Here is a 24,655-nt window from a genome sequence, read left to right as displayed (position 1 = left end):
AAGATGGTTATTTTGATAATTATTGCAGATTCTGCAAGCAATCAAATACCGTTGAATCTATAAAGTAAGACCCAACTATCTGTACGGGACATACAATAAAGTGGACAAATTACCTCCATAGATATATCACGGATACCAGTACCTTATTGGCTGAGGAATGGTAGAGTCTTTTTCTACTTGCAGAGAACACGGGGCGCGTACATGTGCAGGTATAGACTTTTTAGACAATGTCCTTGAGTTGAGGAAGTGACAAGAAGGAGGAGAGAGTGAGGTAAAATGAAATAAAGGACAAGGTCAACTGGACAGCATTGACATGATAGGACAATAGGAGAGGAGAGAATACATGGATGTGTTTTTATGTGTAAAAAAAGGTTTATAAAAAAAACGACAACACAATAAAAAAAAAATATAGAGCTGCTATTCTGTAATTTTGCTTGGGTTCAGTTGATGATGACTTTTAAACTTTGAAATAGCCTGGCAGAATATGGATTGTCCTGCCGCTTATTACAAACAACTCATCAAAAGACGTTATAACACAAACCCGATTTTTCAAACATTAACATTGAGATGTTGCGGGACAGATGGAGAATAACCAAACTGTGCCCCAAATGTTGCCACTGGTAGGGTGCAAGTCAGGGCTATATGAAGGCAAGCACTCAGAACCGTTCAAGATCCGGACCAGTGAGTGTGCGCGGATTAGAGATCTGATGACCTGGCTCCAAAGTCTGCAACCTACAAGCTGGGCCACGTCTACCCATGGATACATTCTAGTTGTGTTTAAACATCTGAACTTTATATGGCATAACAAGGGAGGGCCATAGGGTCTAATCAGAAGAAAGCATTGCAATTTGAATTTCGAAACATAATTATGTCTCCGTAAAGAATAACGAATGCTTAAGCAATAAGCACCCAATCTGAGGGCTGCGCCATGTGTTAACAGCTTGGGCCCAAGCTATCGACCCAAGAGAAGCAAGGTCCTTAATGCTGGGCCCTGATACTATTACTATGCATTGTAGCCGCTAGAATGGGTGCTTATTGCTATTAGCACTCAGAAGCCAACCCGCTCAGTCCTAACAGAAATGTATTTATGATAAACAAGGCGTCGTGGTGAATACGCAACACACATTTTCTCACAAATTCATCTTCACCTAACATGGCTGCGATAGAAATGGGGTGTGGAGCTCCGTGTGCAGCCCCTTTCTCATTTCCATAGTGGCCAGGGGCGTGAGGAGGGGGGCAGTGAGGTACAGCATGGTGGCACCCCAATCACGAGTGAGGTAAGTGGGGTCTGACTGTGGTGCTGGAGGCAGGGAGAGCAGGGAAGCAGCATGGAGGAAGAGGGAAGATAGCCGGGTGTGTAACTCCACAGAGCCCGTTTGCCTGAACCTGGGCCTTGGATTGTGGGATTCAGCCCAGGTTTGGAGCAAACCGAATGGTTGACACATCCACCGGGAGTGTTAATTAATTACTTACACTGGTTATGAGAATAAGAGTTAAGAAGGCATACACCAGCAAGCAAATGCTTCCAAAGGGGAATGCACGAGGAGAGAACATCAAATAAGACGAATGGGGAAACGGAATAGTACCCATAGAAACTTAACGAGGAGCCCCATTCACTTCTATTGTTCAGACTGAGGTGAATTGACTCAGCCACTGAAAAGTCTAAATTGATCTCACCAACTCTTGATTGACCAATCTCTTTTTCAAATAGACTCAGAAAACATTGTTCTAAATGGTTGGTTCCTCTTTCTATTCAGAAGGTAAGACCCAGAAGCAAAAGCCATTTTTTGTAGGAGGAGTGTGGGCAAAGCCCACTGTGCATTATTCCGGCTTCACCTGCAAAAACATTTGGTTTAACAGCAGCCAGTCATTTTCGTTGTGATGATGATGGATTCCCGCCTTTGTTAGCACCTGGTAAAATCATGCGGATCTGTAAGGAACCATTTAAAATTATAATTGGTTATTTATAACCCGCTAAATACCCAGAATGTTCTAAGCGCAGACCAGGCGATCGAACCTGGGTTGATTTGTGTCGGCTTGTTTCCAAGGCGAGCACGTTGCCCCTGGGCTATCCGCCCAAGACAAAGCTCAGTGCCTCCGTGAAGCGTTAATTTTGGGAGGTATTTTATACTTTTTCCCAAAAATATATTTTATGCTGTAACTGCAAGTTTGACCACCTTTTATTTGCATTTATTCTTGGAAATTATGAAAAATGCAAAAATTAGCCCTTATGTACTTAAGCGCAAGCTAAGCCTATCCACCCTGCACAAGTTCCACCATTTTTAAAACGAGGCCAAAAGGAAAGTACTGGGATATTTTCCCCAACCGTGAAGAGTTAATATGAACGAGCTAGGCCAGAGCGCCAACTATTTATAGTGTAGCGCCACATTGAGAAGTAACTCCATACAGGTTTATCTTATCAAGCAAGCCTTGCGGCTGTTCTTTTAATAGCAATTATTTTGCTTGGATTCACGCAGGGGCATTGGAAATAGGCGACTCTAAAAGCACCCGGCATACAATTAAGCCAGTTGTTAGCAAGAGTTTGGCGGTGTGGCCATTCTCGATTAGCATGACATCGTTAGCTGCAAGTCTGCACTGGTGGTGCGGTTATAGCACGTCTCCACGAACCCAAAATGTTGGTCCCACGCACCACCATGATAATGTCCTTGCGTGACGAGCTACCGTAGTTAAGTCATCTGTTGCTACGCCGGCAACAAACATACATGCAGTTCATAATGCGGGTAGAACAGCCACTATACTAGTAATCATCCCACCCATACAAAAGAAAATTTGCAATATGGACAATTTCTATGCATACGAACAAACTGCACCTACATGCATGATTTCCACAGACATGCAGAGGCCCTGGACACTAGACTGCGGACACGAGACTACCCAAAAAAAACGGGCAAGATACACAAATCGGGAAGCCCTTCTACTCCCTAAAGCGACAACAATCAGTCTTACATGTGCCATTATGGTACACACACTATCCTGATCAGGAAAATCATACGGAAGTACTGGCTCCTGGCTCGCCTCTACCTACCAGAAGAACCACCACCACTATGCTTCGCCTTCAAACGAGCAAGAAACATTCGGGAACAACTGGTACACTCCCCATACAGACAAGAGACCTCGTACAGGGCTTTGGAATTTACGCACCATCAAAGGCCTCTTCGCCTGTGGAAAGTGTACAGCATGCAAATTCACCACCAAAATACAAACTTTCCAATCGGCGACCAAACAATGGGTCCTAAAAGATCTAACTAACTGCAAAACCAATCAACAAGTTTTCTGCATGCAGTGCCCATGTGGACTGAGATATGTAGGTCAGAACATGCGAATGGTAAGCACCAGAATCTCAGAACACAGATATAAAATTCGATGTAAAAACATCAAAGCACCTCTTGTAGACCACTACATCAAAGCTCACCACTCCGCCAATGACATTTTGTGGTGGATCATGGAGAAAGTTAGAGGAGGACCCAATGTACAGAAAAGCCTTCTGGAAAAAGACTCCCATTGGATACACTGCCTGGACACCTACAATAATGGTCTGAATGAACAATTCCTTCCCACTACGTACTAATTGCGGACAGAGAAACTGCTATGTGAGGGACTTTATCTACACCATATGAATCGACTACAGGTAAACAACCCACCCCCCTTTCACAAACATACTGCCCCACATGGTAAGCCCAGCTGGATTCTCTATCAGTCCCTGATGCACATTGGACGTTGGCTGACCTGCCCTCACATAGTCACATGGGACATGCCTGCAGATACTACCCGTTCGATTCTTCACACTGCGTCACTCACCCCAAAGCAGTATCTGCACATTTAAAAGCTGCCCGGAACAACACCCCTCACACAAGAGGCGGGTTTCCTCACTTGCGTTCTGTGCCAGACCTAGCGTCTAAGCACCATGACAACGACGCTCACGCCGGCAGCGTAACACATACACAACACCAATCATAAATCAGGCTTAACTTGAAGCATTGGTTGCTCTCACAACTATTCTAACATACCGGCACAGATGAACACCGACTGAGACCGCATCCCGCATCCGTCACAAGCTACTTAAAATACATAAGGTTAGCCTCACATTGTAGAATTTATACTGCACTTCTGGGCCTCAGATGCCCCGATCCTCACTGGGGCTCACGTATTCCAGCTACTAGGTTGGCCCAGTGAGGTTTTCAACACATGCATTATTTTGCGGCAACACTCCAATCAGCGATCTGACACTAATGCAGATCCCATATGCTTCCGCCCTCCTTCCCTCCCCTCCCCGCTCTCCCTTACCACACACCAAAACACCCTTCCAATCCCCCCATTTCCTCCCTCCCCCTCGCAAACAATATAGGAACACACGAACCAAGACCGCCCGCTACCTTACCAATTATACAGTAGCAAGAAACGCTGATGGAAGTTGTGATTTAAGCACGCTCTACCTGACCGCGGATCTGCAGAGCGTCTCTCTCCACATACTGGGACAGGACATGGATTACTAACCAGAGGGTAAGTAAAGCCACAAGATATAGAGGCCTGCACTTATATACATACTCTCAATGCTACTGCACCACCATCTGCACTTTGGTAATTTGCAGGTTCGTATGAGTTGAGACCTGAAGAAGGCGGTACATAACAATTTCTACCACCGAAACGTGATATAATGGGATTCATCCACCGCGCAACCTTAACACTTGTCCCATACATCTGCTGTGTTGCAGTATCAGCTGTGTTTCAGTATCTACGTCGGCAGACGACAGACCCCTCCCTACATACCCCTATAGATGGACATTCACTTCGATAGGGGCACAGCTACAACAAAACCCAGGAATTTCATCTATTCACGAAAGTTCCCAGAACTCTACTTTTAGATGCCATTAGAATAATAGAAGCAGCAATAATTATCCTCTGCGTTATATATCCCTTTATGGGTAACACTTTATCACGGCCAATTTGATTCATTCTCAGTTTAAGCTTTTATCTCTACTTTCCTTCCTCCTTTCCTTTTCTTCTATATTCCCTACTCACGGCACTTCAGCATTGATGTCAGGAATCTGGCTAGGCAGCCTTGTTTGTCTCCTATTTAGACAGAAGTTACTGAATGGCTTTGATTTGATTTGGAATCTAATTTCACGGACTTTCAAATGTGTGTATTTACTTGCACGGTTTTCTTTCACGTTTGTCAGCCTTATATGATTAAAATGGATTTGCATTATTTCAAGTCTTAATGTCAAGCATTAAAGCCACAGTCCACAACACCAATTACAAGTCAGATATTATCAATGAGTATTGGTCAAATCTGACTATTGATTACCAATAATTTGTCATCAATATTGATAAAATCTCTTTATATGTGATATGGAAATCTCAAGACAACAAGTATGTGAATGCTAAAAGGGCAGCTGAGTGGATCATTAAGGATGAGATTATAAAATCAGTCATTCATCCCCAGCCAAGTCCAGATCACATGTACAATCTGTTTCTATCCCCTGTATACTCTAGTGGACCAGCCAAGTACAGATCACATGTAGAATCTGTTTCTATCCCCTGTATACTCTAGTGGACCAGCCAAGTACAGATCACATGTAGAATCTGTTTCTATCCCCTGTATACTCTAGTGGTACAGCCAAGTACAGATCACATGTAGAATCTGTTTCTATCCCCTGTATACTCCAGTGGTACAGCCAAGTACAGATCACATGTAGAATCTGTTTCTATCCTCTGTATACTCTAGTGGTACAGCCAAGTACAGATCACATGTACAATCTGTTTCTATCCTCTGTATACTCTAGTGGTACAGCCAAGTACAGATCACATGTACAATCTGTTTCTATCCTCTGTATACTCCAGTGGTACAGCCAAGTCCAGATCACATGTAGAATCTGTTTCTATCCTCTGTATACTCCAGTGGTACAGCCAAGTCCAGATCACATGCAGAATATGTTTCTATCCTCTGTATACTCCAGTGGTACAGCCAAGTACAGATCACATGCAGAATCTGTTTCTATCCCCTGTATACTCCAGTGGTACAGCCAAGTACAGATCACATGTAGAATCTGTTTCTATCCCCTGTATACTCCAGTGGTACAGCCAAGTACAGATCACATGTAGAATCTGTTTCTATCCCCTGTATACTCCAGTGGTACAGCCAAGTACAGATCACATGTAGAATCTGTTTCTATCCCCTGTATACTCCAGTGGTACAGCCAAGTACAGATCACATGTAGAATCTGTTTCTATCCCCTGTATACTCCAGTGGTACAGCCAAGTACAGATCACATGTAGAATCTGTTTCTATCCCCTGTATACTCCAGTGGTACAGCCAAGTACAGATCACATGTAGAATCTGTTTCTATCCTCTGTATACTCCAGTGGTACAGCCAAGTACAGATCACATGTACAATCTGTTTCTATCCTCTGTATACTCTAGTGGTACAGCCAAGTACAGATCACATGTACAATCTGTTTCTATCCTCTGTATACTCTAGTGGTACAGCCAAGTCCAGATCACATGTAGAATCTGTTTCTATCCTCTGTATACTCCAGTGGTACAGCCAAGTCCAGATCACATGCAGAATATGTTTCTATCCTCTGTATACTCCAGTGGTACAGCCAAGTACAGATCACATGTAGAATCTGTTTCTATCCCCTGTATACTCCAGTGGTACAGCCAAGTACAGATCACATGTAGAATCTGTTTCTATCCCCTGTATACTCCAGTGGTACAGCCAAGTACAGATCACATGTAGAATCTGTTTCTATCCCCTGTATACTCCAGTGGTACAGCCAAGTACAGATCACATGTAGAATCTGTTTCTATCCTCTGTATACTCTAGTGGTACAGCCAAGTACAGATCACATGTACAATCTGTTTCTATCCTCTGTATACTCTAGTGGTACAGCCAAGTACAGATCACATGTACAATCTGTTTCTATCCTCTGTATACTCTAGTGGTACAGCCAAGTCCAGATCACATGTAGAATCTGTTTCTATCCTCTGTATACTCCAGTGGTACAGCCAAGTCCAGATCACATGCAGAATATGTTTCTATCCTCTGTATACTCCAGTGGTACAGCCAAGTACAGATCACATGTAGAATCTGTTTCTATCCCCTGTATACTCCAGTGGTACAGCCAAGTACAGATCACATGTAGAATCTGTTTCTATCCCCTGTATACTCCAGTGGTACAGCCAAGTACAGATCACATGTACAATCTGTTTCTATCCCCTGTATACTCTAGTGGTACAGCCAAGTACAGATCACATGTACAATCTGTTTCTATCCTCTGTATACTCTAGTGGTACAGCCAAGTACAGATCACATGTACAATCTGTTTCTATCCTCTGTATACTCTAGTGGTACAGCCAAGTCCAGATCACATGCAGATTCTGTTTCTATCCTCTGTATACTCCAGTGGTACAGCCAAGTACAGATCACATGTAGAATCTGTTTCTATCCTCTGTATACTCCAGTGGACTTACCTATCCTTTGATGCCAGTAGAACAGCCACACCATACTTTCACCCAATCAAAATGTTACTTCATTTTAAAAACGGATCTTCTGTAGATAAGAATATTGTTTATATATGCTTTTACCATTCCATATAAGTAACACACAATAATCAGTAATCAAAGTAACACTATTACGAACACTATTGAACAACTGTGCAATTATCCTAATCTTATAGAGCATGGCCTGTACAGCTCTTACTTTTTTCAGAGTGACACTGATGTTCAAAGCCACTGTCATGTCACAACTGCCAGGTGTGTTTTGTAGATTGACTTGGAGGGGTGTGAACACTAGCATCGTGTCTGCATGCGCGTTTTGTGTTCCTTAACCCCTTGTACTGCAACCCTGGCCTCCCAGGGATGTGCAAGACGTGCAGCTACAGGAAGAGAATGAGTACATTGCCAATAAGGCATACACACGAAATTGCATCTCATTCTGCAGCTGATGGTTATGGAAAGACACCCTGCACCACTGCTTTGCTTGCATATGAGATGATGCACAGAAATGTCCCGATGGATTAACGGGGCCAAATCGGCTTTATGTTAAGTATGAATGAGACAAGTTCAGGGCTTCAAATGCCAATTAATTCATTCAGGATTGCAAGGCGACTGCGTCCATGGAAGGCGAGGCCATCAATGCCTGATTTGTGGAACCACTTTAGAATCACAAGTTTGAGAAGTTTCCGTGATTGCCTTTAAGTAATCTAGCAGTCATTGATGTTCTCCAGAATTCTCCAAGATATCTTGTGAAACATCGGCACGTGCTAAAAGGTTCACAGGAAAAAGATATTAAACCACAATGCTGTCATTTTAATTATATTTTTCTATAACACGCCTAATACTGTACCTGAGTTCGGTTTCTAAGAACGGATCAAGGATTCGAACCTCTGCTGCCCCTGTGCTATCCTCCGTTCAATAGTAAGAGAACACCCACCCAGTCTATACAGTTATTACACCCCTGAGTGGGAAGTCCTGTGGTTTAACTAGCAAGTGCAAAATGTACTTCTCTAAAAATAGCAGGACGCATATAGGAGCATTTCAACAGCATTGGTCTCCACGGTTTCTTTCGAATCAACAAGCATTTGATATAGTCTAGTAATTACACTCGGGTTCCACTGAGGAGGACAATTAACCTTTGCTGTGAGGAATATGGACCTTCCTGCCATCGATTGCAGAAAAAAAAAACAATCACAAAAATTCAGAACGTGAAAGAGGTGCATCAGACACTGCCCTTCAGAAGCAACGGGGCCGTGGGGAACGATCCTCATGGGGCGAGGTGCTGCTCGCGTGGATTAGATCATCTGCAAGCACATTTATAATGGAGTGATACCTTAGCACATGTTTGAGGCATTTACTTGCGTTTTGTTAGATACAAGAGGTCACGGGACTCATGTCATGGCTCCTTACCAGGGTAAAGTAGAAACCACGGCAGACACATTACCTGTGCTTAGTAGAGAGCCAAGAAATCCTACAGTTATAAGGATATCCGCACTACAACCAGAGACTTGGAAGCTAATAAAAACTTCCATACTAGAGTGTCCCGGTTGGCAAAGCTTAGTAGAGCAAGTGTGGCAGAGCGAGAGGGGACAGTACAGACACCATAATCTACTGTAGAGGAGTGTTGGGTTAGGCCATTCACAGAAGGGAAGGGAATATGAGATGCCTGCTATGGCACCTGCCCTATCATTCAGGAGTATTGCTATATTCAAGCCTACTAGCTCTGATCCATGTCAGAACAGAGGATGCGGAGGTCCCGTGCGGTCTATGGAACTGCATGAAAGAGCCGTGCGCTACAGAGAGCACACAATCTGGACAGCACACGCATGCATGCTTAGCATTGCGTTGCAGGGTGGGAATCACAAAGACTGTTCAACCTAAAATGTATTGTTTGGAGTGCTGGTTTTGGGGACAGGGGGATGACGCAAAGACCCTCAACACTCTTCCCAGTGAAAAGAGGAAACGAAGCAGATTCTTAGCAGTTGGGCCGTTTCATTGTATGATTTAAGGAGCCTGGGACCACTCATTTGTAAATTGGAGGAGAGCACCTCCATTAAAAAAAAAAAAAACGGAATTTATTTCTTATATAGGGCTTCATGTCAGACTCCAGCCTCTAAGCTCAGGGCCCGGAATCGAACCCACACCAGACTGTCATAATCCATGTTCTGTTTATGGCAAAGACATTGGCCACATTTAAAAGGCCACCTTGCAGTGGCCTGCATCTCTTGAAAATGCACTGTACAGGTCATGCCAACTATTGGGATTGCGTGGTAATCACCATGCAAATTAGAGCATTCCATATAGTAGAAGTGTATTGGGGGTGGGGGAGATGCTCACAGGAAATGGCTTCTTAAATTATGTGTATTACAAGAATTGCATATGTATGAATTAATGAGAATGCAACGACAAAGACTGCGTGTACAGGTTGGAAGGGGCAGGTTCGCCTGTCAAGTGCCAGGCAACCTAGGTGCTCACACTTGGCAATGCTCACTGATGAAGTCGAGGCAATACCAATCAGGTGTACATTTTATTGTCTAGAAACTGATTTTATGGCTCCAGTCAAATGGGGTATTTCCTAACATTACTACATGAGGTTGAACAACCAGAGTAAGAAACGTGTATACCCAAGACGGCCAATCTGACACGCGTCCTGTGAGAAAGACCCTTTGCTACAGTGCCCAATAAGATTCAAAAGGCCCAGGATGTTCGGACCATCGGTTAAATGCAGCACCTTGCCAAAGTCCTCAATGTCTCCATTGCGGCTGATTACGACTGATTCTGATTAGGAACCACTGTACATTGTAATCGTTCCTGATGTGGGCAGGGGAGGAGCGGCAGTGTACAATGGGATAACGGCTGGAGCAGGTAGGTTGGGGGGGGTCTTGTGTAGAATTTGGTAATGGCTGTTGTGAGCAGAGTGAGAGTGCACAGCGCAGTAATGGCAGAGATGAGTAAACTAGGAGGGGTGAGGGTGTACTGCGATGCAGTGGCTGATAAGGATATGCTAGGAATGAGGGGAGAGCATTCAATGGGGTCCTTGCGGATGTGCATAGGTTGGGAGTACGTGTACAATGTGGCAGTAGCTGAAGGGTAGGTTAGCAACACGTATACAATGTAGTGATGCAGAAAGGCTAGGCGCGAGTGGGCAATGAGGCCATTGTGTAAGAGTGTACAATCTGGTGAAGCAGGAAGGCTAGGGGTGAGTGTAAAATGAGGCCATCCTGTAAGAGTGTACAATATGGTGATGCAGAAATGTTAGGCCTGGGTGTAAAATGAGGTGATCATTTATTTAAGAGTGTACAATGTGGTAGTGTGGGATGGTTGGGAGAGAGTGTACAGTCTGACAATAGCTTGTTTCACTAGGTTAGGAGCGACTTGGGGAATGACTGATATGTGGAGGCTATGGTAATGCATACTACCCCGTGGGCAATCCCCCTACCACAATGCAATGTAATATCCGGAAATCAGTGTACACACACACACTTGCTAAATGCATATGCATATGACGACAGCTATGCCACGCACAACTCATTTAGCACATGTGCTTGGGATGATGCAGAGTACTGGGCAGAAACCTACCTACCTACATGCATGCCAGTCAAGTGTTACTATGTCTGGCTGCATTTGATTTTGCACACTGCTGCTTTTTCCTCAATGCTGAACCCCACTTGGGTGCATTCAGCTGGAACAAGACGGAGCAGCGCTCTACCAAGAGCGCTGCCCTGCCTCAGACCCAGGGGCTTGCCCAAAATACCCACGGATCTGCTCTGAAGCTGTGTTATCACACGGACATGCAACCGTCCTACAACTGGCAGGCGGCTTTCAGAAGCCTCTGTGGTGCTGTTCAGTCTTCTGAAAGCGGTCTGCTCATTTCAGCACAGGTTGCTTGTGCATTCGTGGATAAGTCGTCTTCATAACAGGAGATCTGTCATGCATGAGCAACCCACGTTTCAAGCAGACACTTCCAGTAGACTCAGCATGGGAAACTGAATACAGAAACAGCCAAAGCATCACATACTTGTTGCTGCCTTCTAAACTGGTATATATGTCCTGCAATGTAGGGAAGAGTAGTGTAACCACTCAAAAGTGCAGAGCCTAATTACCACTATTCACTCAAAAGGGTCTCTTATTGAATCACTGTAACACATGATTCAAAGTAAAAAATGTGGCCATTCTTATGTTCCCATAATGCTCTTTGCTTTTCTTGAAATTACCATGCTTGGGTTCTATGGAGTGAACGATAATAATAATTTGCATTTATATAGCACTACGAACCATCGGGCATCTGAACGCCGCTTATTACGCACGGTGCGTGGTGCTCATTTATTAACCTGGGAAGGATGAAAGGCTGAGTCTGGCCCTGCCGGGATGCGTCGGCAGGCTCAGCACGGATATCAAAGCAAGCACTCTACTTACTGTGCTATCTGACCGGCTAGTTATGAGAAAGGGATTAGAGCATTAAAGTGATTTATTACGCCCCCCACACACCCGCCCCTCCAAGGATAAAAGGGCTCCCCCCCCTACAGCCAGCACTGGATGCATTACCTGTAGTCCAGAAACCTGGGCAAGTCAAAGCTGGGGGCAGGATATATCACTTTGAAGTGCTGCCTGTCCCGACCCCGCCCAGTGACACACACCACGGTGTGAACACCGCCGACTCTGATGGCATTTCCAGCCCCCCTCTGCGGAAGAGCATCCAGATCCGAATGCATTAACAGCACTGTTGCCATGGGGACAATATTGTGAACACTACTTATGTGCTCTTGTGCAATCTCTTGTTTTAATAGGTGACACGCGGAAAAGCAAAGGCATTCGCGATAGTTTTACAGTTAACACTTAGCGGGTTCATTTCTTCATAACGTCGACGTGTTTCGCCAGCTTTCTTTAATTTGCGACAGGTTTAATGTTTCAGGTGGCCAGCTATTAAGTATGAGTCCCCACTGAGCCCCACTGGGCGAGTTGAAGTCAAGCTCTTTTCTCGCTCCCCCTGCGGGCCAGCGCGCTGCACTTTCCCAGGTGCTGCCCGGCCACACCTCGCTTCACCGAGAGTTCCCACAGAGGCGGCGCGGCGTTCCGCGGGGGTGCCGGGCCGTGCCCTTCGGAGATTGCTTTATCGCGAAGGCGGCTTCTTTCATTCCCAATCGGGAGGCACTTCCTGCTGCTGGCGCGGGTCGTAAACTCAACCTTGGGCTGCGTGCATTCCAGCGTTTCCCGTGGAGAAAGGCGAGGGGTGCGCTTGCGGGGGGCACGCAGAACCCTACGGCCTGGACATGCTCAGGGTCAGTGGGCATTTGTATCATGGTCACCCAGATTTAAGGCAACACACGCCAATAGGCTATTTCATATGATGCTGGTTATTTTTTCGTGGGCACGTAATGGCAGTCGACAGTGCTCATTCACATGCATCCCTGCCCGTGTGCAAATAACTGCCTTGATGTTGTATGTTGCTGGGAGCGGGGCACACCAGTCCTACAGCATGTATGTGGGACCCTCGCATCGCCAAATTCCCAGAGTGAAGCAAATCGAGACCTTCCCACTTCTGGGAATAATCCGGCAATATTTAAATCAACAGGAAGCATGCAATACATACATGTACGAAGAACAATACATGCAAATTGGTATCCTAGCTGTTCCTGGCACTGCTCTTTCATTCTCTCATGCTCTCTGCTCTCCATCACTGCTGAACCCCATATATCCAGAAAGGCACATGTGCTCTGCACGGTGGTGATTATTACTGCATACGGTATGCCATTACCACCCATGTGGTAATGCATTCCCCCCTAATGGGGTATATTGGGACTCGTAATTGCCCGCGTTGACATGCTATCACAGTAAATTAGCATAGTATGGCCTGGTCCCACTAGCAGACACCCTGATTATTTGCAGAGTACACTTGGGCCCCTCAGAACCTCCCAGCCACAAGAAATGAGGACTCAGCCATGGGGCAAAGTTTGGCACGTTTCTGGCAGAAATAACACCAAGCCTGCAATGAGGCCCTTGCAGTGCTAACCTCCAACTTTACCACACACGTGATCTCCAGCCACAGCTGCGGATTGCACATAGCTCAAGTACTGGCATTTCATATGGTGTGTCTACGGTACGCTTCCTGGTGTCTCCACGGTTTCCAGCTCTATCGCTTTCACTGTCAGCAACTGGTTTAATGCACTAATCCCTTTATCATGACTAGTGAATGTTTGCTGAACACGTAGCAATGGCACTGCCCCAGCCATTAATATGCACATTCTGCAGTGTTTATTGAAGCATTCATGCATGTGCATACCCACAATGCCTTGCTGATCCGACTCTGAACTGAAAGTGAACTTCCAGCATGGATGCTAGGTGGCGTTGTGGCATGCGTGACTTGCCTCAAAAGGAACATTGCACATACTGTATCTAAAAACGTTTTTTGAGCTGTTGATTTAGAAAGGCGTGTAGAAATGGAAGGCACTCGTTTTACAATGTTTGAAGAACAAGAAAAAGCAATGACAAGCAAGCCGAGAGATACACTGTCCCGTTCCATTAAGCATCGCATCACATGACTGGTAAAGTGACCAATGGCTGACATCATCGCGCCTTCAGAACAGCATTCACAAATGACGGCGGGGTCTAGGGCACGCTTGCGGTTTATAGCGCCAATTGGGCCGTGTCATTGAAACGCCACACACGCCTGGCGCTATCTTGCTGCAGAATTTACATCGGCAAACTACACACCCACCCGGGAACACAGCAGCTCATTAGACACGCATTGTGCTTAACGCTTCAGCCGCACTGCAATCGCCAGGGCACTCTCGCCGGTACTATCCGCCTACATATGTCCTGGGATGACACGCGCACTCTGTAAAGGCTCTGTATCACTTGTCCGTATGCCAGACGCAGAGGAACAGCGCCTCGCAGACCTGGAGATGAACGCTACGTCTTATAAACGATGTCCACTCGGGAGCCAGGAGGGCTGGCACAAGAAACTGCAATGCAACCTACGATTTAACCAACAAAAGCCCCTTCGCCAAAGCAGCACCGAAAAGCATTGCGCACATCACAACGCAGACAGAACTTCATTTAATCGCACCCAGGTTATCGGTTTCCCAAACCATAATCCCGTTGACACCAGAGCGCACAGAGGATGGTAGCTCCGCGAACAGCGCTATCCAACACCTGCCGTTCCTTTATCAATCGCAATACAAAACATGTTGTCAAACATCCTCCTCGCCACACAGCGAAATAATGCGTTGTGTTGCAGTACAATCTAAAGCGTCCTTATGACCAGCCCTTGCTCCGTAATCGACTACCCCCTTGTTTTTGGGGCCTCTCGCGGCGGCACCCTCGCCGTCAGCGGGCGTGCATTATAAAGGCGCCGGCCGCGCGCTAAACTCCCCAGTTGAGGCCTCATGAGGATCGCCCCGTAGCCGAGAACCCAATTTTCGCACGCGGCACGAGAGATCGGGTGGGTCATGCACATCGTAATCGCCCAAGTGGGCCAATCCACTTGGGTAACGACCCGAGATCACGAAGCACGTGGCCTTAAGTTTGTGCAGGGACGGGGCAAGCGGCCGTGCTGCGCGCATTGCTCACATTCCTTTCAGTAAATCAGATTAAAGCGCAAATTACCGGTCTCAGCGGTGACGGTCCTCGGTCCATGGGCACCGGGCGCAGTTGGTGCACTGCCATCCACTGGGGTGTGTCACTGTCCCGGCCAAATCATACTGGTGACTGCTGTACTACCGGGCAAGCGCTTTTATAAAGAGCCACCAATAACACGCCGGCCAATCAGGAGCCGCCCCAGGGGCCTCCTCACATGACAGGGCAATCCCTCTCTCAGGCACAGAGATTTCTGAATTACTGGGGTTACACAAAGGACACTCATTCAGAAAAAAAGAGAGAGAGGCGGCCGAGCCTGAAAACGCCCAGGCTGAGACTGCGAGTGCTTGAAACGCAGGAAACCCTCGCCCCACACAGACACACGCATTCAGAGCAGGCCACCGCGCGCAGGAGGGAAATGTCTGGCACGAATTAAGTCCAATCCCCACACTGAGCTCACCAGCCACAAGCCAAATAGCCCCCGCGCGCCTGCCTCATTCCAAAAGTTTGTGGGACGTTCCAGAGCCCGCATGCACAGACGCCACATTTCAAGCGTGCACTTATAACCACAACATAGAAAAGTCCCCCTTCCTTTCGATTTCTCTGAACCCAAAAAATCCAGACACGCGGGCGGGCATCATTTCTAACATTACAACAACGTCCCTATACACAATTACAACCGCCTTTCCTTTATTTCAGCGTCATGTGGCGGTAATCCTCAGCGTGTAGAGCTAGGTGACTTTAATTCATGCATGCCCCCACTCTGCATTGCTCGTCACGGATAGCCGAATTACTCGCATTTTTTTTTTACCGTCTCGGTCTCTGATGTTTGACACGTATTACATTGTCTTATATTGTATTATATGATCCGCGATTGGAATCAATAGGAAACGGGTTTAAATATGAAAGACCATGGGAGCGGTCACCCCACAATCAGGTGGGCATATGTACCCCTATTTGGACCAGCTTGACGCCGCTGTCTCACGCGGAACGGAGCGCGCCGCAGCCGCGATAACCAGCGCCACTTACTTGCCGCGTATTTCGCCATGTGCTTCTCGCGTCCGCGGACGCCTGACCTCATCCCCCGGGCGCCGCCTCTGGGTTGGGGCTCCGCCAAGGAGAACGACGTTCCACCCCCCAGGCACGAGTCCGGCATGGGCCGCTCTCAGACCCCGTCTGACTCAGAGGAAGTTGGCCGGGGCTGCATAGCATGCTTGGGAGGGGGAGGAAGGCGTGGGTGGTGCGTGGGTGGCGCATGTGGGTGGGAGGCTGGTGGAAGGAAGACTGCTCTCAATGTTCGGCAGCGAGAGTAGAGGTGTGCCGGGGCGGATGCATCCGCGCTGGGAGGCGCAGGGGCGAGAAGATGCCGCTCATCGGGGCACGCTCTGGAGGGGGTCGCTTCCCACCCCTGGATCGCGGTGGGGCTCGCCCACCTGATGCTGCACATCACGAATTCATGGAAAAAATAAGTGCACCCGCAGGCGGTGCAGAGAATCCAAGCGGTCTCCCGGTGAACTCCGAGGTGCACAGCAGCAGCACACGCGTACCCACCCAAGAGGGGGCAGCAGGCGAAAAGACCCCAGCTCAATGAACTAGGTCACACCGAATGGGCACCTCAGATTCATCCCATAAAGTGACCGCAAAACCCAAGAGTAAACGAAAGCACGTGCGCACGTCTCCAATCTGCACAGACCCCAGTATGCCACGAGCTCGCCGCACTTACACCACCACCAGAGAGCTACTGTTCTACCCTCATCCGAATAAATCAAACGCTGACAAACTACCGCACAGGTCTAGCAAATGAGCAGTGACTGGGACGCGCCACCCTTTAAACTCGTACCCGTGCCCCTCTTAGCCAGTGATCTTGGAGCTGTACTGCGTGTGGCCAACATCAGATCGATGTCCATAGGTCAGAAAGTAGCGTTCCACCTTGACTAAGGCAAAACAAACGCAATGGGGTGTGATGTAGCCAGATATTAGCATATCAATGTGAAATATACACATTTCATTAAATTGGCTTTGCATAACCACCCAAATTGCACAGCACGAATGGCATTTGCCTTTCATAAAATCAACACACACACAAAACCAAGAGAGGGTAGTTAGTATCTTCTAATAGTGTTTTTGAAAATGCTAAAAAGTGTGCATGTTTTAAACTCCAAAAGCCAACACAAATGTTTTCCGTTAAACTTGCAGTACCGAAATGGAACATTTCACCTTTAGTTGTTTTGTTAATTTTCATCAGGTTTCTATATAGTGCAGTGGTGAAGTGTCTGGCCTGCAAACCTGACGATTGAGGTTCATCCCCGAGGTCAGCTTTAATACCCATGTACCACTGTCCAATCTTGAACTGCAAATCTCACTAGCCACTGGGCCTCATGTAACTAGATTGTAGCGCCCTGATGCCCGAGGGCTTGTGTGCAGCTGTATAAAGCACAAAATAAATACACACATACATTTGCAACTTCAAAGAGGACATCCAATGAATGTTTATCCTTTTACCGGGGGAGGGGGGGGGGGGGGTGGGGGGGGGGGCTGAGTACACCCTCTGAAAAAAGTGGTTGGACTCTGTCCCCCCACGTGTACCCTCAACTTGAGCCCTGCTTCAGCGCCCCCAGTTTCACCATTGCCATTCTCACATATTCTCCAAATGCTTGTGTAGTCAGTGTGTACGCCAAGGTTTGGTGTGCCTCATAGTGCACATTATTTTCACTTGTTTCACACTAGATTTTCCACTCACTCAGCCTTAGCAGTAACACGCTTGGCCCCGCTGGGCCCCTATGTCATGGGGTGGTACAGCATTACAACATTCTTAAATATCCTTCATGCCCCTCCCTACCCGCCCAACAGAAAAGGAGTCATGCATCTTTACGTATGTAGGGGAAGGCCTCCGCTGCTTTATTTGGCAGGAGTTCACTTACAGGTGATCCGTTTTGACAATTCCTCAGTCTCAGCATTCTACACTGAGCTGGCATACCCTGACTGTGCCCTGCATCCGGAATAATGAATTCCATATGGTGAGCAGGCACTCTTTCACTGTAGTCAGGGCAACTAACCTCTTACACTATACTCTTACCCAGGTCACCTGACCATATGCTTTACTGTTACCCAGGTCACCTGATCTCTTACACATTTACTTGTTCTGAGGTCTCCCACCTCTTCTTCATTACTTGTTCCCCCACATCACGTGACCTCTTTCCTTTTAATTAACCTCCCCTTATCTCTTGTGCCTTTTAGTGCCGTTACTTTTGTGACTGCACAGCACCCTTGTGGTCCTGAACAGCACTTTTCATCATGGATACCCCTGTAACTCTGCTCTTTCCCGTTTCCAACTGTTGCCCTAGTTCTAATTTTCACTCATTTCATAATCTTTCAGTGGACATCCCAATTCTTGAGAGGAAAGCTCGGGGGCAACGCACTTGCCTTGGAAGCAAAACAACGCGGAGCAACACAGGTTCGATCCCAGGGTCCGTGCTTAGAAACCTCTGGATATTAAGCATGTTATAAATAAACAATTGCAATTTGCCACTCTTCTTAGAATCCTAATAGTTCAAAGTCTCTCCACTCTTTTGCCTGAATCCCGTTCTTTTGCCATTTTCCCACCCACACTAAACTCCTCATTGTCAGATCTTTGACCAGATACTTCATTTGTACATTTTTTACCCTCTCTGCAGTATCAATTCTTTAATGTTCACTGTCTACTGTTTACCAGACCTCCACTTTCTCACTAGTTTTCCACTCTTACCACTACTTTTAACCAGTCACCCATTCTTCTCCAGTCAAACCAGTTTTCCACTCTTACCAAACTCACCACTACTTTTGACCAGTCACCCATTCTTCTCCAGTCAATCAAGGCTTTACCAATTTCCTAATCTTTCACCAGTTTCTTCAATCTTCCACCTATTCCATGCATTGCACCCATTTCACACTATTTCACTAACTCCTACACCTTTTCAACAATATCTCACTTTCACTTGTCAGACCGGTCGGTCACCAGTTTCTCATTTTTTTAAATCTGCTTTCCCACTCTTTCATCATCCTCTTCTTTCGCTCTCTGGGTTCTCTCTATTTCAGTGGCTTCTCCCTCTATTTCACCAGTTCTCATTTGTTATGTACATCGCCACTTTTTCACTAGTGCACCACTATCACCAGTTTCCATTCCTTTTTTTGTATAACCACTTTATTCAGTTTCCCGTTTTTAGTAGTCTGACGTTTCATTCGTCTCGCCAGCCTCAATCACCAACATCCCATATTCCTTAGTTCCTCACACTTCTGTCTCCACCACATGTTCTGCCATTTGCAACACTTAAAGGAATAGTGTGCTAAAAAATGTCATTGCCCCGAGCGTTTGGGCATGTGGTTTTAAACAAACTGTGATTGATCGTAAAAACATTTCCTATGCACCTTACGTTAGTTTTCCTCACTTTTACACATGCGAAATCAACGAGTCGGCGTGGCCATCTTGCGCTAATCTTATCTGTGGATCGATCGCCCTAAATTCAAGTGCCCCTGCGGCACTAAATCATATCACCCGCCCCTGAAGCTGACATTACTATTCCTAGCGATATTCTCCGCCTATTTTCATGACGTTAGTGGGCAGCGTAGCCAAATGCACACAGTCATCACCTACGTCTTAACGTCAGTTGATGCAGAATATGAATGCACACATCCTCTCACAGCAGAGCGTGTCCCAAATCGGAATAGAAAACACTTATTTTTAAAGGAAACATCAATACTCAGCAATTTATAATGTGCTTTTATTTCACAAAAACACTCAGAGAACATCCACTGGTTTTGATTAACCACCAATGTTTGAATGTCCTTGGGTTATAGCATCAAAACTTTATCATGAGGCACACAGTGTTCCTTTTGGGAGAAGATGCGCATTCCATGCACCTTGAATCGCAAGGCTTCGGCATAAGCCTCTTGCTAGACCGCAAACGATGACAGGTTGCTCCTTGTCACTGGTACCGCCAAAGGGCATATCGGTTCCGGGCGATCGTCCCACATCAGCGTAATGGAAATCCATCCGTTTAGGCATATCTGCCACTGCTGGCTGAAGAAACCATCTGTTGGTATTTGGAAACTATGGCATGCACAGCATGGTACAATGTAGCTGTGTAGAAAACATAATAAAAATATATTTTAGTAGCCGTTTTTTATTAAAATGTATCCATTTACCCTCTAATTCTGCACCGGGTGAAACTTAATGAACACAAACCACAAACAATGGAAACAAACAAAACATTTGAGTCTACAGTGTGCTTGAGAGGTTAGCGCTGTGGAGTATGCATAGCTCCCAATGGGATGCAAAGCTGACGGAAAAATTCAACAACATATAGACAGCATTATAACGGAATATTTGCAATGAACTTGGGGTTGGTGACCCCAAGTTCCCTGGGTAACCCAGACGTGGACTCCATGCTCACTGTGCTCCGAGAGGCACAGCTCAACCTCACTGATGAGGCCCAATAAGGCTGAAACATGTGTATAGGGTTGCTGTAGGAGCTCTTGTTCAGAAGGGAATTGCCATAGCATTTTGGTGCTGGACTGGCCATGTGGCTGGGACAAAGACTAATATGCAAATGGTTATTTCCCATCTGTGAAAGGTACACTGAGCAAAAGGCGATTGCTGCAGAGACTCAAAGTTTTGAAAAAAAAACACATAACAGGTTATCATGCCATGTTCTTTCTAGAGAGGGGTGCCTGCTACCTTGTTTAAAAATGTAACGGAACTGGCAATATCAAATTTTGACAAGCGAACCAAGTCTCCTTGGAAAATGTTCTGCACCCAGCACATCCAATAATACAACGTTGATAGCACACCCTTATATGCCATGGGACGAAGTGGTTTAGATATCACTAGCCTGCATACAGGTTGTGTTTGCAGGTAATCGAATAATCGTCACAATATGCTCCAACTAACAACCCATAACAATGTAAGCAAGCAATACCGGTCAGAAAATGAAACCTTTACTTGTTTGTCTTTAAACTCTTCTTCAAACTGAATAGTTCAACTTTCATTATATTTGGTAGTTCCATTCTCTTGGCGTAACACAGAGTGTCTGCTCAGAACAGCGGTTTGCATAGATTGAAAGTAAATGTACCAATGTCCAGTTTCAAAATAGTGAATGTTATCATATTTGCAGGTATTCAACACCTTCCCTTCTTCAAGTCATAGCGAATCCTCCCTTTTGTCCAAGGTTGATTAACAATTGAAGCTTGTTTAGAGCATATATGCCAGGTAGCTTTCGTTTTTGTGAAGGAAAGCCACAAATCTAACACATACCGTGCAAGACGCAGCGAACTCCCCAAAAGCAACATCACACAATGTGACTTTCACTCCGTGGGAGTGATGAGATCGGCTGACCACCGTGACATTTGAAATATGTTCAAAAAATAAACAAATTATTTGCTATTACGAATGCTGCGCGATCATGCATACTTTTTTATCCCTCAATAGTGCTAGTGATTTAGTTATTTTTGGACAACAGTTACACTGAAGGTAAGTAAAACAGATCATACAAGCCACTGAAAGTCAGCTGTAACCTAAGATTCCATTTGTGTCTGTCTGAACAGACCATGATATCATATGATAATATGATATTGCATTTATGATGCGCCAAAGCACAACTGCTTCAAGGCGTGACAAGGCAATGCAGGGGGAACAGAGGGAAGACAGAGAACAATCTTACTAGTATTGGGAAGCAGACGATCCTTGGCCCCCGACCCCTCGTTTGTCACTCTTGAACCATAACATATGTAATAACCAACGGAGGAGGCCTAGCTAACCCCTGCGACATTCCGTTACACCACAACCAATCGCAAATAACACATACACTATAGTTTCAAGCCCAGCCTTAGGAAACCATTTTGAAATAGCCAGAATGACATCTTTCTACTAGGCCCAAAAATCCATCTCTCTGTACAAAGGCAGCTGTCCCATCCCCACCGCTTCGCTTAGCCAGTCCACACCATCTCCTCCCCATTGTCACATCTGTGCGCGCCCTGTTCTCGCAGAGGAATGTGCTCTGCGGATAACGTGAGACACTGACCAGTCATAAATCTAAGTTCCCATTCTTCTTCACTGAACTTCCCCTGCACTAACAACCTCCATCCAGCCAGGCATGAGCCCACCAGTTCAGACCCCGCAGTTCCTTTCATGTTTATCCATCTGACCCGCCCATGCCCTGATCAGTCACCCACATCACAGCCCTAATCCCATGTAGTAATATATTCTCCCAAAAAGCAACACACATCTACCTATATCCTGAGGACCCAAGCAGGGCAGATGGCAGATCAAACCTTTAGGTTGTGCACCTGGATACAGAGATTGTGGTATCAAATAGATTCCAAAGGGTATAGGTTAGAATGCTTATATATTAGCTGATTTCACTGAAGTACCCCTACACATGCAAGATTTTGTGTGTGCCATTATTTCTGCATTATCAGTTTCTGTTGTTTAGTTTAGTTCGATAGATGAATTGCTCCCTTGCCCTGATCTTCACACCACGTAGATGAGCCCAGCTGACCCACGTGTGCCAAGAGCGACAGAGAGACCTTGAGATCACACAAGTCCAGTTGAGGGCGAAAGGGAAAAAGCACAGGGCGAAAGCGTGAGGGGGCAAAACACAGAGTTACACTGTATAGCATCCTACAACAGGCACTTCTTGCCAAATAGTTGACAGAGGATATATTTTAAAAGACAATTTGGATGCTATGGCCAACTATGTCGAGCTCTGCAGAACCCAAAAAAAATCACACACATGAAAAGACCATAACACTATGTAAGTGTTTAAAAAGGTACACACTCGCCAAGGCGTTTGTCAAAATAACACACTGCTAAAGCAAGATGATCTGTATGTTATGGGGTAGACTTTGTGGTAAGTAGATTTATCATTGTGATGAAAATGTTACCCACCATAAGCCATCAACACCAGAGCCATGCACTGCATGTGTGGATGTGGTTTGGGTCTAGCAGAGTGATTTACAGACACAAGCAACCACAGACATGTATGTTATCGTTCGAGGACCAGTAATATAAATTAAGGGAAGGCAAACGGTATAAATTAATGAATCATAAACCGGATTAAATCTGCATAGTGAAATACTTCTTAATACTTTTTATAGCATTGATCTTAATACTTTTTATAGCATTGAAATTTGAGTTTAATATCATTCTATTGCTGATGTACAATGTACAAACATTGGGGAACATATCCCAAAAGTTATAGTGAACACATTAAGAACACAGCTGCAAATCATTTCTACCGGGAAGTCAACTGTTCAATAAGTTTAGCTTTAGGTGGACAGGGCTCGTTTGCAATGTTTTGTGGCATTGCATGTGTCCGAGGAACAAAATCAGCATTGATTCCATGAGTATGCATGGCCAACACATTCAAAGTTAGATATTTCACAAAATCGAATTCCTTTTCCTGGTACATTGGCTTGGCCGCCCATTTTTTTGCTTAGTTTTGCAAAGGCCAAGGTGTAACAAAGCATACCAAAGTTTACGGCAGTTCTCGATTGATCTCTCTCTAAGTTCTCATTGTGCGCTAATACAGCTAGTAATGTTCGGGCCTGCATACAGTCTATGCCGAAATGCAAACTTTTGGGCCTGTACGTTAGGCACATATTGTGGAACACCTCCAAATCTCCGGTGTGACAGAATTCTGTGAGTCACTTTAGGGCTCTTGAAGGAGTTTTATCGTACACAATCTTTTCAAGAGCTTTGTGTCGAGGTGAGCATGGCACCAACCACTTATTCTTGCGTTCCTGCTCCTCCGATAAATGTCCATGTGCACATTCGTGAAAATTAGAACAGTGGTGCATCAATGAGTGCCATTTTTCAAGTAGAATATCCACAGACCCATCACAAGTTTTGGAGCTCCACCAAAGATGGTTGCTGAAAGACTGAGAACACTGTAAAATATTTTCCGAACCCTTTTTTTTGACCACCAGCTGTAATTTTTTATTGACTGATTTGGCAACGTGCCATGCATCAAATTGATGACAAATGTGTGGAAACTGCTCTCGCATGGCCTTAGCTATTGAAACATGTCTGTCAGTGGCTATTTGCATTCCCCTCAATTGAAGATGTTCGAGGGATTTGATGAAACCATGTTTCTCCAAAGATGTACATTTGGACACCTGCACAATCTCCAATCTCACATTTTTTTTTACTTTCCATTTCTTGAAAGTGGTATGTACAGTACTTCGTTGAAAACCCAGAGCTGTCACACTGCCCGTCGCCAACTAGCCTGAACTGTTTGCCAGAGAATGTGCTTTAAATTGACATTTGTTCAATTTTCCAGGCTTGACTAATCAGAATTCTCTTTGATATTTGTACTACTGGGTTTTAGCGAGGAACTGAACTCCCACAAATTGACAGAAACTGGACATTTTACCGAAAGTCGAGCCACTGAAAAGTAAAGCTGCTGAACATAGTAGATTTCTAGCTGGCACTTTGCCCAGCAAGGGTTGAGCGGACCATGAAAATGTATCATGGAGGTGGACACAGCTGGCATGGATTTTCAGGTTAGTGCCTTGTAATACACGAGA

General features: G+C 45.6%; 1 long non-coding RNA gene across 1 annotated transcript in view; it reads right to left on the bottom strand.

The window, feature by feature from the left end:
- Nucleotides 1-15,324, bottom strand: part of LOC138526121 (uncharacterized) — a 75,178-nt gene extending 59,854 nt beyond the window's left edge. Inside the window, exon 1 of the long non-coding RNA XR_011283495.1 lies at nt 15,125-15,324. This is a non-coding gene — a long non-coding RNA (uncharacterized lncRNA). The remainder of the gene's footprint in view (nt 1-15,124) is intronic.
- Between the last annotated feature and the right edge of the window lie 9,331 nt (nt 15,325-24,655).

This window comes from Ambystoma mexicanum, chromosome 7p, assembly GCF_040938575.1.
Source record: "Ambystoma mexicanum isolate Mex_15411 chromosome 7p, UKY_AmexF1_1, whole genome shotgun sequence".
Lineage (NCBI taxonomy): Eukaryota > Metazoa > Chordata > Amphibia > Caudata > Ambystomatidae > Ambystoma > Ambystoma mexicanum.
Note: the sequence above shows the minus strand (reverse complement) of the source record. Positions and strands in the feature narration are given on the sequence as shown.